The 19,225-nt window shown below is 45.7% G+C and overlaps 1 long non-coding RNA gene across 1 annotated transcript; it reads right to left on the bottom strand.

The window, feature by feature from the left end:
• Positions 1-283: 283 nt before the first annotated feature.
• Positions 284-1,661, bottom strand: LOC137855179 (uncharacterized). The gene is made up of 2 exons (XR_011095566.1): positions 1,046-1,661; positions 284-935 (listed from the first exon to the last, which is right to left on the bottom strand). It is a non-coding gene; the product is annotated as an uncharacterized lncRNA (long non-coding RNA).
• Between the last annotated feature and the right edge of the window lie 17,564 nt (positions 1,662-19,225).

Raw genomic sequence — 19,225 nt, 5'->3', positions numbered from 1 at the left:
TATGAGGTAGACAGAAGTCTGGTTTCTTGGCTTTTTTTTTTTTTTTCTTGAATTAAAAGAACAAGAAAAGATATAGATTTTTTTTTTTAAAAGCTTTCATATAGTCACAAGGTACATGATTTCACATACAGAAAGGAAAGGAAACCTGACAATTTCTGTCCAGGGTAAACAAGTTTCTCCTTAATATCTGAAAAAAAATCTTTCAACTCCTCTCTCCTGAAGTCCATGAGGCTTCTCTGGGTGCTTACTTAGCAACCAAAACGCCTGTTCGTTATGTGACTGAATCTGAAAGCGTTGGGTGAGCTTACTAGATGGGAGTGAAATGAAAGAAAGTAGGTTGTGTCCCTGCTCTCAACCCCTCCTGGCAATCCCCATGCATTTGAAACCCACAGACTGAAAACCACGTTTGTAACTTATCCTTTTCTGAGCTATTTTAGTAGCTAACGTTATTAGTGTTAGTATAATTAGAGGCATTCCAGCTCAGTAATGGATTCCATTCTGGGAGACATGAGTTTGCTTAGCCCTGGGCTTCAGTCAGCTAGAGTTTCCCAAACTGAATGGAAGCTGAAGATCCAAACTTCCTTGGGGTGAAAATTTTTATTTGTGTTCCAAAGCCTTGTCTATCCCAATTTCCCTTCAGGACTTCCACTGTTTCTGACAGTGACACAGTCTCCGAATTGTTAGCACCGTGGCGGACCTGCTGGCTTGTAGCCCTGATAGGTAAGGCAGTGGTCCTTGCAGGCGACCAGGTGCCACGATGGTGGTCATCAGGGTGATCTCAAGGAGATCCTGCGGCTTCTTGTTGCAGGCATGGAAGGAGCAGTGGGGTCCTGGAGCAGAAAGGAGTCTGATGTGGAGAGAAGCGGAGCTGTGCTCTACTCCCTCAGGCTTTGGTGGTGCAAGGACTCAGGCTGATCTTAGCAAAGCTTCATGTTCTGGGAGGGTTAGAAGCAGGGAGGTTCTGGTGGCTTTATTTAGCATCATTTTGCCCAGGCAAAGCTTCCCTCCAGTTGGTGCTGGTGGGGGCTCTGGGGTGCTGACTTACCCCTCTACTTGTGAGGCCAGCACAGAGTGAGTTGAATTAGGATCAAGCTGCTGGTGCTGGGGGCTTTGTGTGCAGCCCCTGGGAACCGAGCAGGGCTGCTAGCAGTGCAGTCTCCCAGCTGGAGACGACTTCACCAGCTCGGAGGGAGATATTTTTTTCCTTCCCAGCTCACAGCGCTGCCAAGCAGAAGGTAAAGTCATGAGAAGAATTGGAGGGGGTAAGCAGGGTGGGAGGGAGCTCTGCCTCTAACCAATTCCACCTGTTCCTGTGCACACAGACTTGCTCTAATTTCTGGCCATCTGTATTTTTACTTTACGCTCTGCCTCAGAGTCTCCTCCAAAAGGTTTTTTAAATTACTTTCCCAGCCTCCTCCTTGCAGAGAGAGCAGCTGATTAGTGGCTCCCCCATTTAATTTTCCTATCTAGACTAATTATTCCTCTTGATGGTCTATTTATCAGGCTAGTTTCCCTTCTGGGCTGTTTTGCTCTGTGATGCTTTTCCAAAGAGGGGAGGAAGGGTAAATAAAAACCAGACAAGTGAAGTAGATGCAACTCCATCTACATTGTTTCTTATTAAATGAGTACAAATTTTCTGGGCCACCCCTCTTCACAGATGAGCCCATCTTTTCCCTAATTTCAATGGTTTCTTGTCCATTCATCAGCCATTCACTGTGTTTGTATGTATCTGGGATTTAGCTCTGCTTTCCTTGCCCTGTGCTCCAGTGCTCTGCAGGATCTCAGTTCTGTGTCTGTCCAGGTTGGGTTCATCCACACAGCTCAGGGAGCTGCCCCAGGTGAGAATGGGTGTCACAAATGGCACGGGCAGGAAGAATGGGAATCTTCTGGAGCAAAGTGAGGTGCCTTCAGGGACCATTTTCCTTCAGGTGATTTTGCTGGCACTCCATAGACAGTTTAGGACAGATTGGGACAGAAAGATTGTCAAAGCTCAGAAAACATTTAGCTTATGAAAAGATTGTCCAACCTCAGTGTTTATTATCAACTTCTCTTCTTGTAATGGTGAGATGGGGAGTGAAAGGGGAGCTCCTGAAGGGGCAGTCCTGGAGCAGCCACTGGGGCAGTCCTTAATCTCATGGCCCCAAGGATAACAGCTGAACTCATCTTTAATATCTTAAACTCATCTTAAGTATCTTAAATCAGTTCAGAGGCAAATGCCTTGAGACTCCAGAAATTCAACATTCCTGGTTGGACTTTGTTTATAACACACTGTATGGACCCTGTATGTAAATAATCTAGTTCTGTCTTTGATGACCTGGGAAAATTAATTACATAGATTACATGTTGCTGTTTCTCCTATACTTTAATCCTCTTAACATATAATCTTCAAGCGTTTTAACAATTTCTCTCTGACATACAAGTGTGTTTTCTGCTCCTGGTTCACAATAGATGGAAAGCTGCTGATTTTCTAAAGGTGCGTTATATTTCTTGGATATTTCTCATTTCTATTTCTCTTTGTATGAAGGTTCTGGCAGGCCAGTAGCTCCTGTTGCTCATCTCTCATGCTCTTTCAAGGCAAGATGACTGCAGTGAAGCCACCATTAACAAACACAATGGTATTATCTCCTTCATCTCTTCCTACCTGATGTAAGATTGGCTTGTTTTTGGATTTTAAATGACTGCAACTAACAGTAACAAGTGAAAGGAGGTAGCTCTTTGTGCTGCAGGTAGTTAGGCTGGGGAATGCCTTTTAATTGGGGTGGTGTGGATTTACCTGTGTTTGTAGAGCAACTGGAGAAATTCATGGTAGAACCATTCTCAAGGGATATCGCCATTCTTGGAGGTGTCCAAGACTCAGCTGCACAAGTCTCAAGCAACTTGATCTAATTAGACCTGCTCTGAGCAGAGATTGGACTACATGACCTAAAGACACCTGCAGGTATGCCCTGTTGTAGCAGGATGCTGTGAAAGTATTCCAGGGAGTATTGCTCTAAGAACTATCCTGCTTTATTAGTACCCAATTCCTTTGTTTTTGACTGGTGTTGGAGTCAGGGTACTGGGTAAAAGAGCCTCTGCTGGACTCAGTTTGGCTTTTTTCTCTTTATTATTCTAGAACTGTAAGTTGCAAACGTTTATGGTTGTCAAAAAGTCTATTCCATTATATTCATGAGCAGGATTACTTATTTAAACCAATATCTCTTATGTATGTTTATGCATGTATATTTAAAAATAGCCACTGCATCTTGGTTCCTCTGAGATGTATTATGTTTTTATATTTTTATTTGCCCCTTTGGGCCAATATGGGGAGATCCTTGTCATTTTTCAGAGCTGTCTTATAATACCAGAAACAATAACTGAAATAATGCAAATGAATAGAAAAATAGAAGTAAATTAATAGAAAATTCAAATTTCTGTTTTTTTTTTTTTTTTTTTTTTTTTTTCCCAACAGTACCTCACTTTTCCTCTCCTTCTTTGGAAAGGTGTGCAAAGATGGTAGTGTGTGTCTTTAACTCTGTCTGGGATATGAAAAATCTTCCTTGGACAACTAGGCTTCACTCTAACTTCATTGATCATCCCTGCTGTAGCATCTACACAAACTGACATCCAGGAACTCTTGAGACAGAGTTAACTCTGCTTTAGATTCTCTGAAATGTAAAGAGAACTCTGACTTTTTTCCTCACTACAAATGACAATATTCCCTTGCCTCTTTAGTATAGTCTACGCAGATTTTGAGGCAAGACTACAAGACCAGGAGTCTTGCTTCAACTTTGGGAATCCACAATGTGAACGTGACCAAAGGCACGGGTCGAAGTGGGATGTCTCTGGGTGTTGCATGCAGCCCATGCAGCTGGAGCTGTTCATTCATGTGACATGTGAAGACGTGGCTGCCGTAAGAGCCTGAACACAGAGAGGAGTCTGGAAGTATGGATTCACAGTCACATAACATGAATCAGCCTGAACCGTCCCGGAAAAATAGTCGACTTTTTGTTTAGCCATAAAAAAAAAAAAAATAATCCAACAACCTCTTTTGTTCCGGAAACCTCTGGGCATATTAAGCGAAACCAGATACTCAAGGGTGGGGGTGTTGGGGGGGAGAGGCATACAGGAAAGCAATCAAAATCTACTGGAGGAATTTCTCCTTTCTGGAAGAACATAAACCAGTAACAGAATGTAAACAACCCGCCATATGTAACTTGTAAATCAGAAGCAAAAGGACCGGGTTCCCAGCAGGCCATTGTGAACGGTTGGCTGTTGAGTCTTTTTATTTTTGTTCTTCTTGTTTGATTTAATTTTAAATTTGTCATTCTTTTCCCTCCTCTTCCTGCTCCCCCAAGATGAACCACAAGCTGAACTCCTAAAGCGTGGCCTCCTAAGTGGTGCCTGAAATAGTCACAGCGTATTAATTTTGCAGCAGCTGAGGCATGGGGTTTAATAGGGTCTGACAATGGTCCCTCCTGAAATCATGCCGAGAGCATTAGTTGGCTGGGACAAGGCTGAATTCTCTTCCCAAGTTAATCAGTCACCTGTGCTAGCCAGCGCACGAGCTGGGCAGTTTATTTCTTGTTTGTTTAGACTGCAAGAAGTAGCACTATCGGATAGGAGAGAGATATCTCATTTTAAGGGCTCTTGGGAGTACATGCTTTGCAGCTTGAAAATGGCTTCAGGCTTTAAATAGAGTGGCTTTGCATTTGTTAGATTTTAGAAGTCTAACAAATCCATTTTCTAACTGAGGAGTTAAAAAAAAAGGGCAGAGGGTTTTTAAAAGCAATCAGGAGTCTGCTGGAGTTATCCGTGGAGATATTGCTCTAAAAAGGACAAAGTGAGCGCTGGGAGGCAGGATGGGTTCAGCTGTGAACGATAGATATATCCTAATTACATGTTTCATCCTGCAGTGCATTTCCATGTTTGTTCTAAGGATGGAAAACAGGAAATTTCCAGCAGAACTTGGAAACAACAAAAAAAAAAAGTTGCAGCATTGCATGATGTCAGAAATGCCTGTTTTTTTCTAGCAACTCTATCTTGTAGTCAGAGCAGAGCTGTGTTCACGAGACAGGCTCTGATCTCTGAACATAATGCAAATTAATAGGAATGAAACAAGAATGAAACAAGAGTAATGTTTTGACTCCTTAATGCCTACAAAGAGCAAACTGAATTTACAAGCACAGTGTCCTGAAGGCAAAGGCTAAAAGAGATAATTTCTTTTTACTTCTCTCCTGTGTTAAAATGAACAAAGCCCTCTTGTTGTTTGTTGTTGTTGAGAAACTGGGGGAGCGAAGAGGCAAAGCCAGCCTCTGTAATATTTAGGGACTTCACCTCATATCCATTTCAAAGACACCTCCCCGTAGCTGAGCTTGCAAGTAAAGTTTAGCCAGGGAACAAAGCTCATTTGCATGATTTCATCTCTCCCCCTAAAATAGGGGCATTTGTAGCAATTTGTTCAAATAACGATGAGCACTGATCCTTTCCGGTATCAGCCCTGGTGCTGTCAATGCAGCAGTGGCAGCGCTGGAAATCCCCCCACCCACCGCCGCGCGTTTAGGATCACTACCTGCTGAAGGCAAATCTGAAACAACAAGCGGATTTGCGAAGACTTTCTGAGGGACTTGTCTGCCCTCATCACACAACTCAAATACGTTGTGTTCCTGACCAGATCTCGCAGGAGATTAAGGGTGGGGTGGGAAGCAGGATGGCAAGGGGCTTGTCACAACTCTGCTCATTAAAATTCAGAAAAGTCACCTGCCTTTTGGGCTGTTGGAGGTAGCAGACAGTGACAGGCTGCAGATGAAATCCCAGAGCGTGCTTTTGCTGCTCTCCACCTCCAGAACAGCTGTTTGGATGGGGGGGATGAGAGAACTTGGGCATTTTCCTTGCTCATCAAGAAGATGGAGCCCCTGGCGACTGCTTCAGAGTGTATGGAAAGCTCTTTCCCACTGCTGTGGGACTTATGAGGCTTGAAAAAAAAAAAAAAATATATATATATATATATATATATATATATTTTGGAGTAGGGTTTGAGGTGTGCAGGAATGGGAGCTGGAGGGCTGCAGCCCAGCTGGGACCAGTGCGTGCCCCATGATGGAGATGTGCAGCTGCCCATCCTCTCAGACTTGCCCTTAAAAATAGAGGTCCTGTAGGAGGTCCCATGGGTCCCATGACAGCAGTGATGAGGGATTCTGGCTGTGTATCACGTTCTGTACCACGGCTTGCAACAAACCCAGGGAAAGACGAAATGCTGACAGCATTCAGACTGTGCTGAGTGGAGCCTGGGGGCACAGACCGTGAGGTTTGGTCTCCTGCCCTACTCAGGTCTTAGATGCTCCTCTGTGCTGAGCAGCACTTGGAGGCAGGGGGAGCAGGAGAAGTAGGTGGTGGGAACAGGCCAGCCCTGCTGCCTGTGATGCTCAGTGTGTGCATCTTCAGGATGAGACCTGACACTCCGCAGGCTCCTCTAACTCCGCTGGGGAAATCCCTGTTAACGTGACAGGAGTCATGACACTGTAGCTGTGCTAAGATTAGGGGAGGGGAACCCTACCCGAGGGGAAAGTACAAAAAGTTCTGGCCCTTGCTGCTGGGGTGTGTATTACAAATCTTGTGGGAAGCTCTTGTGCTCCCTGACGTTTCTGCTTTGCTGGTGCCTGCTCTGTCCTGGTGCTGGCGGAGGGATGGTGCCCTGCTTGCGCAGCCCTGGGCAGAGGTTTGTGCACAGCTCAGGAGCTTTCACTAAAGCAAACATGCTCCGAAAAGGTTTGTGTTGGAAAAGTCAGAAAACATGAGGGAAGTGGTGGCTCAACCAAACATCTCAAATGTGAACAAGATGGTTGGTTTTTTGGAAGTCATTTAATGTCTGTAATTGAAAAAAAAAACCTATTATCCAATCTGTTTTTAGCTTAAAAACATCATTTGAACTATTCCCGTTTGAACTAAAGTGTTTCCCTTTAGAAATACAATCTCCTTTTTCTCCTTCTTTCTTTCTTTTCTTTCTAATGAGAGACAACATGATCACTGCAATTTTCTGAAATGATTTGAACTCGAAGAACTATTTCAATAACTTGAATCAGGTGTTCTTAGCCAAACGTCGAGCTGAAGTATATCACCTGGCTCTAATGAGAAACATTATGAAAGTTCAGACCTAGTTTAAAAAGCTTGTCCAGTACCGTAACATAATCAATAAAGAGAGTTTTCTGCGCAAGAGGCTCTGTGGAAATGTATGTTTCCTTCTTGGGTGTTGTTCATGTGGATGCTGCACAACCAATTACTCAGATAATCATTTTCAGCAGTAGTAATGGCCCACTGGGGTCTGTTTGTGATCCAGCACAACACACTATCTCTTCCAATTATCTAGAGGAAAATACAAAATTCCTGGTAAAGTTTTTTCAGATGGTGCAATCCTGGCAGAAAGGTCAAGCATGGACAGGACAGTTATACGAGGTGATTGTGATGACTTGGTAGAAAATCGTTTCTTGATTGTGTTCATGCAGCCAAGGGCAAGTTTACACTTATAAAAGGCTTACAGAATGAGACAGCATCTTGGAAGGCAGCAGCTCTGGGAAGGCTTGGGATTAACAGCCGATAACAAATTGCATGTATACAAGTTACTGTAAACAGCAGGAAATTCGTCAACTGTCCACTCTGCCTGTGGTGGCTGGGCAACTACTGAGGACAAAGCACGCAGCAAAGGACATCTGAGGAGAACTGGGAGATGACGGGCTCTTGACCTGGAAGGACAGTTAAGTCCTAGGACAGGCTGTGGGTGGGTGGAGAGGGGTGAGGAATCTCCCTCCTGAAGGACTGTGGTATCTTGCAGGAACAAATAGTCCTGCGAGCAGTCAGCTGAGCTTTCCTGATCCTCTGGGCTTGGAGCTGGTTGGCTTTGCTTTTCTGAGAAGCACGAACTTTTTTGTTTGGAAGCCTTTTCTCACCCTTGTAAAAATGAGGGGTATACAAGGCTATCGCTGTCTGAAAACCAGTTTAGACAACTGAAGTATTATGGTAAAACTTGTAAGTGGGACTGGGAATGCTACAGGGTTCCCATTCTCACTGGAAAATTGACAGCTTTATACCTTTTTTTTTTTTTTTTTTTTTTTCCCAGTGCTTAAACCATGTGTCTTTCTTTCTTTTCCCTTGCTGAAAGGAAGAAACCTTTTTTGGCTACATCAATATCAGTAAGGTAGATGTGCTTGGGACTGTTCTCTGGTGCTGCAGCCAACTGGCACAGGAATCCTGTGTCCATAATATTGGGCTCTCTTGTCCAGGGTGGCTGCATCCCGATCTGCTCGGGATGGTCCCTGGCTCAGGCTAGCTCCTATTCAGGCGTTTTTTACAAAAACGTCATTTGGCCTGGCCCAAAATCATGCCAGTGGCTGTTGCAGGAGTGTAACAATATTGACGGTGGCGTTCCTGTGCCTGGAAATGTTCACTGGCATTATTTAATTTACTAGTGCAGATGTAGCCTTTGTATATCAGGAGGACTTAGCACTCTCTGGAGGGACAAATGGCTGTTGTGATAAATAGTGATTGAGGTGAAGCAAAGCCAAAGGATGCAGCGAGCTGCTTCGCCGCTGCGGTGAGTGTTAGGACTTGTCTTCCATTTCATGATAGATTCATTCAGGCACTGGATTTACTCAAGGGGGGAAAAAAGCAACCACTGTCTATTCACAGTATTGACACAGATGTATTTCTTCGTCATGAACTGGCAGAGACAATACGAGCATGCATTTCTTCTTGAGGATAAATTACCACTTTCGTGGTTTTTGTTGTTGCTGTTTGTTTCTTGGACGAGGCCCTTGGCTGGTATGAATCAGATGAGTGTTGCCAATGCCAGGAAATTATGCTAGTTTCTACCAATTGGGATTCCGGCCAAGGATGTGCAGTCACTCCCAGTTTACTTGCGCTGTGGAGTGGTGGAAAGGAGCGGCTTTGAGGATGTATTTCAACTGCTATAGGTGTTACAAAATAAAGAGCAGCAGTTGACTCATTGCTTCATAATGTCTTTTCTCTGGAGCCTCCAGACTCTGATTTTATATAGAGACAGTGGGAAAAAAATGGGTCTGCCATTTGAATCAAACGTACAGAGAAAGGTCATGTTCAAAGGATATAGCATGGGTGGCTAACCTGGGAATTTGAAGCTTGTCTCCATCAGCTCTAGCAGGGTTCAAGCCCAGCAGCCCTTGCCTCGCAGAAGCTCTGAGCAGAAACTCACCCCATTTCCTGATGGGGACATGCCAGGTACTGTGCCATGGGCTGCTGCCAGCTGTGACATGAAATTGCCCTCTCTGTCCCAGCAGAGTTGACATTGATTTGGGGCACATTGTCTCCTCTCCTCCAAGGCTACCTGCGTGCACCTGGAATGGGAGGCTCTGAAGGGGAACAGGGTTTTTGCAGCTTCTCCTTCTCAGATTATTAAGGCTTTGTTCCTCCCCAGAGGATGCTCCTGGAGCTCTCCCTGTCACTGGGGAAGGACCTGGATCTGCAGGATGTGTAGGAACTTAACTCCTATTGAAAGCAGCGAGATTTACGCATGTTTCTTTAGGGTGCTGGTACCTGATTCTGTATTACTGAAATGAGTGAGTGAGAAGTGCATCACTAATATTTGTAGGCAGAGGCTCAGGCTCTTGGAAATATACAGATGTTACAGCAAACAGACTAAGAAAAATCCCTGAACTAGATGACTAGATAATTTCTGGCAGTTAATGACCTACTAGAAGATCTGAGAGCTTAAGGGCCCTTCATCTAGGAAGTCATTAAATGCCAGATCCATTAACTGTCATTACTGCTTTTACTATCTTTGGAAATGTAGAAACGTTCAGAAAAACAAAGACCTTTGTGAAGTGCTGTAAAAACTGGAGGCTGAGCTACACGTTGAAGTCTGTGTGCTGAGGGTGGTCACTTGCACCAGAAGCAGCAGCTTTGTCCTGGGAAACTTCATCGGGATCTATTCTATTATTTTGTCCAAGGGCACAAAGGAACACATAGCAGCACTTTTGTTTTCAACATTGCTCCAGTTTAGAGCTCTAATTCTGAGGTGAACTTTTGGTCCATGAAACCTCTGGTCTATTTTCAACAGGATTTCACGTGTTTTCATGAAAAAGGTATACAGCTCTTAATTTCTTCTGCAGATGAGACATGCAGACAAAATGCATTTATTGGACATTTTCCTTTGTCTCAGATAGTTAAGATTAAGGAAAGAACACTGGTATTTGGAATCGGAACAATTAGGCTCTAACTTTCCTATTCTGTATGTAATTTTCATACCATTACAAATACTCAGATTTCAGATATGCAGTACCATAAGAGAAACAACACTCACAATTACTATTTCCTGAATAGGGGCACAGATATTAAGCTGTTACAGTGCATGAAGGGTCTTGCTTGCCTGTGTTAACACATCAGTTCCAAAAAGACTTTGCTCTGAATCTCTTCTGCCATCACCGACACATTGGTGTAACTGTGCTTGACTTAATGGTGTTACACTGGTGTGAATCCAAATGTGATCTGGGAATTAGACAGAGTTGCTTTGGTTTCGTACCAACACAGGAGAATGCAAAGCCATTGGCAGGCTTTCATGGTCTAGGGCAATTTACTGCTGGCTAGATGGCTAATGGGGTGAAAGTTGGGACCCTGTTTCATTTACATTTACAGCAGAGGAAAAACGCTGCTTGCCAGTGGCAGGAGATCCTTTCCAGACCCACATTCCCAAAGCAGGAGAATTTCACTGTTCTCTGTGGAGCTATGCCAGGGTGGAAACGGTGAATTCAGGCTCTGGAACCGGTGCTGTTTATCCATGATATGCTTTCCTCAAGAGTGCCGTTGTCTAGAGCAGACAACAGGCTTTGGAAAGGTAAAACGTTACCTCAGGACATCCACTGATGGAGAAAGGCTGTAAACCCATTGCTTTTCAGGTTTCTGTACCACTCACCTAGCTGCTAATCTGCGCTGCTCAGAGGTGAGCGAATGTTGTGCTTTGGGAGATCTCCTTGTGTCCAGGGAGTGAACAGGGAAATGAGGGTGATGTTTGGCCTTGGAGCTCAGCGTGGCTGTGCTGGTCTTTCACATTTTTTGTCTGTGTTGAAGTGAGTGGTCAGGTCACGCTGCACTTGCATCTTTCTGTGCACCTTGGAAGGATAAGGCTCAGAGTAAATACACACCCTCTCATCTGGGACAATGAAAGAAATTGTTTGAGGTCACAAAGCAGAGCTGAGAGCAGACTTTAGCCTCTGGGCTCCCACCTCAAGGCGTTCGCTATCAGACCTGACCTGTGACAAAGGCCTTTGAAATATTCCCCACTTCTCCTTCATGTATCCAGGCTGAATCATCTGCACTGAGCAGACAAAACTTCCGCTGCCCTGTTCCCACAGCAACACCTATTGCCTTTGGCTCGGGTTCAGAAAGGTTTCTGGGTGCTGAAGTCCCACAGCAACCAGCAGGGACCGAACGCCAAAATGCCTTTTTGGAGCTGGGTCTCTATCTCTGCTCTGGGAAACTGCCATATTTCTACTGAAGCTAACGTGGCTGGTGGGAGGCTCCGAAGGTTCAGAGGTGCTGGCTTATTCATTTATTTATTTATTTATTTATTTATTTATTTATTTATTTATTTATTCATTTATTTATTTATTTTTGCCCCTGGTTAAAAGATAAGACTATCTGTCTGTTCTGTCTACCAGCTGGTTAACCATGCAGCCACACAGACTCGCTCAGATAGCTGCGGCTTTTCCTACTCCACGCAACTCTGGCATCATTGAAACATTTTCGTTTTATTTTCCTTTCCCACGTAGCTTCTCAGATGTAAAACCAATTTTGCTGGTTATAGGGAGAGATCTGACTATGAAAACTGTCTCTGCTTCGTCAACAGCTCTTCCCTTCTTTTTTTAGTCACCGTGTTGAGAGTGAGCTCTTCGTCTGACACAGCAACAGATGAACCAGACGAGGTTCATGTGGTTTCATCCATTATTTCCAGCACAGTGATATCTGATGCCAAAGTGCAGCATGGCAGACTGGATGTGAAGACTCTGTAATCCACCTTACCTTTGCCAAGGCTTCACTGCATACCAGTGGGAAATGGGCAGTGGGTTTTGGCAGGTACTTTCCCCTCTGGTGACAAAACAGCATCCTGAGGCTGAGACAAGTTTACTGTCTGATGTGCCTTTTCAGAAAAATGCAATCCTTGTACATTTTTATTGCAAGATGAGAGTCTCGTATATAAAACTTGCCCCAAATTAAATAATACGAAAGCAATAATTATTTATTCTTCTCCCACTCCAAAAAAAGAGGCTTTGATTGGCCTGGGATGACGTGTGAGTTGTGCTGACCTCAGCCAGCTCACCAAATAACGAGGGCTTGTAGGTGCCAGGGGAGTGATGGCTTAGGGAACACAAGCAGTGAAAAGGTGAGGTGACTGTAACACTGGGAAGCAGCAGGAGCTGCTGTGCCCAAACAGAGGGCTGGAAACCTGCCCATCTCTGACTAACATCTACATAGTTATTTATTCCTCCCCAGAACCGGGACCTCCCCCAGGAGCTGCTGCAGATAAGAATTGCAGGAACGTTTTGTGGTAGCTTTGCCCTGCCACCAAGCAACCCTAGTGTGTGCTGCGAGGTCCCCGTGTAGCACTTGGATCAGGTTTCCTCTGGGCCCCTCACAACTCCCTGTTACAATTAATTTCTTCTTTCTTTTGGAATTCAAAGTGCCTGAAATAGGTGAGGGCCATGTTGCAGGCCAATGGGGAGCAGGTTTTATAGCATGTTGTGAGGTGTGTCATGAGGGTGTAAGGAGGTGTTTAGAAGGGTTGGAGGACTGTGGAGGATGGATAGCACCAAACCTGAGCAAGACCCACCTATTTATTGCACAGGGAGCAAAACCTGGAGCCAAATGTCCTGAGAACTGTGCCTGGGCTTCGTCCTGGAGGACACTGGTTCATCCCACAGGGAGGCAGGAACAAGCTGACAGATGCAGTAGGGATAAGCAGAGGTGCATGACCTAGGTTGCAAAGCCGTTGATGGTTTAGATGTTGCTGGTGGGTGTCTAAAGTGGGCAGGGACCTCGAGGGACAGTCTTGAGACTGTGGCCTGAGCTGGTGCTCGGCTGGCAGCATTGGACATCTGCACCAGCCCATCCGCAGCAATGTGCGTGGGCTGCGAATGCGCCTGAGAAGCAGAATAAATCAGCCTCCACGGAGCCCCTCCTTCCTCCTGCTCTGGGTGGCTCCTCTGAAGCTGCCTTCGGTGTCACGGTATGGGGCAGATACCCCCTGAGGGACTTTTGAGAAGAGCAATTTCCAAAAGTACCCAAGGGATGTAGGCGCCTGATAACCCCAGTTTCTGCTATCTGTCAGCATTGCCTGGGCTGGAGCAGGGTGAGGAGTAGGCAGGGCTGTTCCACACTCAGGCGTTTTGGCAATTGTCTCTCTTTAGTCTGGGCATGGCCCTTGCCTCTTGGATCTCTTATCTCATGTGTATTTTATTTCCCCACATGGAGTACAGCTGGGGCAGGAGGTTTATAAGCAGGAAGGCATTTCCCCTCCCTGAGCATGGCTTGGGAAAGGGGGAGGGAGAGGGGAGGTGATTTTGTGGCTGACAGACCAAGGGGATCCAACGTGCCAAGCTACATCTGTGGTTCCTGAGAAATCAATTAGCGAGGGAGGGGAGGGGTGGTTGGCAAACCACACGGTTGAAAGGAAAACATCACAAAAATGAATCAGAGGGATGTTTTGAAGAAGCGGCGCTGCTGGAAGATGCGAGCAAGTGGCTTTGTTTGGTAGTGCGTGCGTGTGAGAGAGGCGCTCACCAAAAGGTTAATCAAGACCTGGTAGGGAAGGCTGGCCTAGGATCTGGGAAGCAGGCTGCTAATAAAAGAGACGGAGAGACCGCGCTCATCCTGTGCTGAACAATATAACCCACTGCCTGTGGTGTGCAGTGGCAGAGATCGGAGAAAATGCTCCTTTGGCAATATCGCAGCATTTTGCAAACTCCGTTAGCGTTAGCCAGAGTATTTAGGTTGATTTCAGACTTGAGTTCCCTCCCTCTGTGGGGGACAGACTTGAACTGCTCTGTCCAAATATTTGGGAGATTAACGTGTCCAGAGGCATTTAAACAAGTACATTTCTGATGCTGCTTGGGATGGGAGTGGAGCATATTGGAAAGGTCCTTCAGGACACTTGTGATGAACTGTAGTCGTAATGAGGGAGCTTCTCTGCTACTGTTCCTTGCTCTTGGACTGCATTTATTTTAAATTAAATAACTCTTTGGGTGTAGATCTCTCTGTTTCCAGTCAGAAACCTCATCCCAGGTTTTCTCTTGTATCTTCCCTCAGCTCTGATAAATTTCTAGCTCACGTTTGTTTCACTGAAGGAAGATGTATATTTTTGGAATGTCACTCACTCATCACTTTAGAAGGCAGTAAGTGGGGCAGATGCTGATGAGGACTGTCGTCACTGAATTTTCTCTTCCCTCAACCTTCTCCCAGTGTAGTTATGTGTATGGCTACGTGCAGGGATGAACCAGGGAACCGATGCTGCTCAAAACCTGTCCTTGTCCTGCCAGAACGGCTCACCAGCCTTGCACACCACATGGTTTTTGATGTCTTTGGTGGCACCAAGGTGTAGAAAATATATGTGATTGAGGGGTCTGTTGGAGGTGTGAAGACCCCTAACATCAATAAACTGTTCCAAGACCAACTTGGAAGGGGGATGGTGGAGCTGCGTCTTCAACTGATGAGTAGATCACACTGCTGGGAGGTGGCATGGATGATCTGTAGTCTTTCTCCCAAAGCAAAAGGGAACGTAATCCCCATTTCCTACACCCTTGGCAATCGCACAAACCGCAATTTGTTTTTCCTCCCCTTCTCCTCTATCAATACCACTGCAACAGTGCCAGGGGGACAGGAGTGCACACCACCTTCAGGAGAAAGCTCCGGGGCGTAGGGAACCTGTCTGTGGTTGTGGTGGTGCACAAAGCACCTGCAGCTCTGGTGACAAGGGAGATTTGAGAAGAGGCCTCAGGCTCATGGGCTTGGGGATGTGCCCTGGCAGGCAGCTTGTGCTCTGTGGGGAGGCTTGAACCCCCTCCTTAGGCTGAGGATTGCTGTATGGAAACAGCCCTTTGAGGTTGAGTACTTGAACTCTTGGGTGACTTTCCTGAATAAACTTGCCTGTCATCCATAAAAAAAATAAATAAAAATAATAATAAAGAAGGTAGGTATGGATTCAGCCATGGGTTATGCTTTTCTCTGTATTATTATACTCAAGGCAAGCATCCTTCCAAGCTCCTTCCTGGTGGAACTACCCGACTTGTAGGGCTCCTCTGGTCTGCTTGTTTGCACTATGATTTTGCTTCTCTTATTAAATTCTTCCAGAGCCTTTCCTAGGGTCTTTCAGACCACTGCGTGTATGGATCCTGGGAGATGAACCTTCTGAGAGGTGAGAACCAAGCCAACAAGTGGTGGGTCAGAGGAAAGGGGAAAGCATGTGCATGAGCCTGAGGAGGCAAGGACTTGAGAATGAGAGTTGCCGATGCTGTGATAGTGTCCCTGTGTGAGACAGAGTTCGTCTGTGGGTGTGAGAAAGGAGTATTTGGAAGTGAGCATGCGTGGGCGTGAGGTGTGTGTGAGAGTGTGCATGCATTTCCATCCCCACACTTTGAAAACCTTTCTGGAGCACTGCAGTGTTCAAACAGGCCCCAGCTCCCGAAATAATCAACCCATCTTGAAAAGTTACAAAGCCTGTGGACACCTGGAGGAGACGGGCTTGCTAGCCGTGCTTTGAAATGAATTTTAAGCAGCTCGTGCTGGCTGCCGCAGCTGTGCTGGCTGCGGTGGTGCTGTGGTGGGAGTGGCAGCAAGGTGTGCTGGGGGTCAGGGTCAGTGCAGGGGGACAGCGAGGGGAGCAAAATGCCTACTCTTTGCCCCCAAAGTTTCCTCTCACTGGGGCTTTCGCAGCTTCAGAGAGATGGAGAAATGTTATGTCTTCTTCCTTTCCTCCGCCACTACTCTGAAGGCCAACAAAGAGGTATGGTCAGAGGCTCATAGGGTCAAGGCTGGGCTTTAAGCAACTTCACAAACCCCAGTTAAAAAAAAAAAAAAGAAAAAAGAAAAAAAAATAAGAAAAAATAAAGTGAGGTCACACCAGTTTTTATGTTGGTGTGATAGTCTTTATTGTTTTCCCCCTTCCAGAGCCAACGCTGTGCTCCAAAACCAATGTAAGTACCACGTGCTTGGTGTGATGTTGCAGCTCTTCAGAGCTGTGTCCCTGGACTAAAAGGCATGGGCGGCACGTACAGCATGTAAACCCTTTTTATCCAAAACCATATGTGTGCTGGCACCACTGCAAGGGGATAGGGCTTCTCCTTCTGTGTCAGCAGTTCCTCGCCTCGCTAGCCCCAACACGCGTTCGTGATGGGGGAGACGTGGGCTCAGGTCCCTTTTCTGTCAGGAAGGGTTCAAGCCACATCTCCCACCACACTCAGTTACCAGCCTCCTGGGGCTACATGGGGAGGGGGCAGGTGGCTCTTGGCTCCCCTTTTCCCCATTTGGGGAAAGCTGTTCCACTTTGCAGCAGGGAAACACCAAACTCAGTGGGTCAGCAAGAAAGAACAAGCAAGACTGTGTTAGCGCTTGGGGAAATTCACCTGGGAGCGGGGAGGCCGGAGTTCCCGTTCCTGCTCCAAGGACTGTTTATGTATTTTAAAATTAAACAACCCATGGTGCTGGTAACTGGAATTCAGGTCTCCCCACTCCCAGGGGAGTGCCCCAATCCCAAGGCTGTGGAGTCATGCTCACTCTTGCCCTCTGGAGCTTCAGGTTTTGATTTATTTTATTATTATTTTTTTTTTTCTGCTGCACAGCTTCTCCAGAACAGGGTTGCGAGCCCCTCTCCAGGCTCTGCTGTTGGGTACGGGCACTGCCCACAGCCAGCGGGATTTGGAGGATTTCTGCCTCCTGTGTCAGAGGGAGCTGCGGTTTTCCACACCTGGGGAATGCTCTCTAACCTTTCAGCTGTTAATTGGGAGGGCTGTACATGAGTTTTGCCTCCTACTCCTGCGTATTTTGGGCAGCTGCTGGTGCCACACGATGTGTGATGTGGTAGGTGTGCAATGGGGAACACCTATGGGCCAGGTCTTGGAGGTGACACCGGGGAGGAACAACGTGTTGGCCAGGCATAGCCTACATGGACCGAGACACTTCCGAGCATGTCTTAATGCCGTGCTTCTGATGTGGGGACACAGTCTATAAAACTGGGGGTTTTGCAGGGATGCTGATGCCTCCAGAGTTGCATGGTAGGTGAGCAAGGGGGTGAGAATGAAATCTTGTGCACCAGTGGCTAAAGCATGCTGCGTTTGGCCGTGTAGGCTCCTGTGTGAGACTGCTGTTATCACTGATTTATTTTGGGCAATGCTCTTGTCGTCTCCAATGGCAGTAACACTTCAGTGAGCCGTTGGATAGCAGCGTGGTCTAAAGCCATGTTTCCCTCCGAGAGCCAGGAACACGAGCTGCAGTAGAGCCGTAAACAGGAAAGCTTTGATATTGCTTGTGTTAGTGATGAGGAGCAAGGAGAAAAGCCAATGCACAGCTGCCGATGAGCTTGGTGCTCTCACATTCCCCAGCTTTCCCTTTGACTTTTTACTGGTCTTTATAGCAGACCCCTAAACCCTGTAAGAGCTGTCGCCTGATCCTGCAAGGTGCTGAGCTCCCCTCTGGAGGCACGGAGGGTCCCCAGCTCCGGTTACGACGTCGGTCTCCCAAGTTCTAGTTCAGTCTCAAGCGTGGAGTCTGTGCCTGTGGGCAAATCACTTCCACCTCTGTAAGATCTGGCTGTAAAACAAGGCTAATAACACCAAATTACCTACCTGTGAGAATTAATGAGATCATACTCGCTCAGCCCTTTGAAGGCATGAAGCATTACAGAAGCACTGGGGCATTATTACAGAGTGTGTTTTTAATATACGTCTAGTTTCACTTACAAATTGGAGTTTTGCTCCCTTTTGACTAAACGGCACTAATTAGACATGTAGGGTAGGAAATAAATGTTTCCAGTGTTACTTAGGCTGGAAACCAGTTAATTTCAGGGTTCTTTGGTTTAATTGCAACTGAAAAGACATTGAGAAAATGTGTAATGAGCTGAGAACACTTTAACTTTGTTTTTATTGTTCCCTAAACTCTTGCTTCTGCTAAGTCATAAGATGCCAGTAAAACAGTGGAGAACTGGACTGGAGCACTTTTTTTTTTTTTTTTTTGATAGGTCAAGGTAAAATAATTCCTACTTATTCAGTGTAATGTAGCATTTCTTCTCTATAAATCTCGGAGCACTCCACAAAAGTGGGTACAGTGTTACCCTCATTTCACAAAGCGGGAAACATAAAGCAGAAAGAGGTTATGGGATTTGCCCGGGGTCAAGTAAATTAGGCTTTGTCTACGTGAGAAACATGTGCCAATTTAGTAAAACAGGTGGAAAACACAGTGGACGCTTACCTCATTTTCAGAGTGGCTTTTCTTGTTTTCATTTATCCAATTCATATCAATTCAGGCTTGCTTTAGTTTAGTGGCTTTAAAGCAAAGGGTTCCCCTAGCTGCTGGTGCTGGCTTGACTAAGCTGGAATAAAGTCACCCCTAACATGGGCTGGTGGCTGTAGACACCAGTGGCAGACAGTGGGTATGGGATGCCTGAAGCCCAGCACTTCATTTTATCTGCCACTTCTGCAGAAATCCTTTTCCTTTCTGGTTTAGATTAGGTCAGGTTGGCATAGAAGAAGTCAGAGTGGGTTGTCTTCTGAACACATTTAGATCACTGAGCATCATCAGTAAACAGAGTCAATGAAGTTTCTGCAGGGTTTTTATCAATATAACAGAGAACAGAGGCACAACCTACTATTCTAATCACATTGTAGATTCCTGTATTCCCGATTTAGGCAGATATTTTTGGATTTAACTCTGCTTAATGATGTTTCCCTCTTCTCTCCCACACACTTGCTGCCCCTCATTGCAGCTCACCCAAGAAAACTCAGGATGGGTATGTTGCTGAGTGCCATCCAGAGATGTTGGTGTTCACACGAGCAATCAAACATCATGGAGCAGACATGCTTCAGCTGTCAATAAAAGCTGAAAAAAAAAATAAAAAAGAGACCATTGCTGAACAATTATATATATATATATATATATATATTGTTATTATTTTTTTTTTTAAGCAAGCTGCTCCATTGCTTTTCCTTAGTGAAATGTAGAAATGTCCAGGTATTGCTTA

Source organism: Anas acuta, chromosome 4, assembly GCF_963932015.1.
Source record: "Anas acuta chromosome 4, bAnaAcu1.1, whole genome shotgun sequence".
In the NCBI taxonomy this organism is placed as follows: domain Eukaryota; kingdom Metazoa; phylum Chordata; class Aves; order Anseriformes; family Anatidae; genus Anas; species Anas acuta.
Note: the sequence above shows the minus strand (reverse complement) of the source record. Positions and strands in the feature narration are given on the sequence as shown.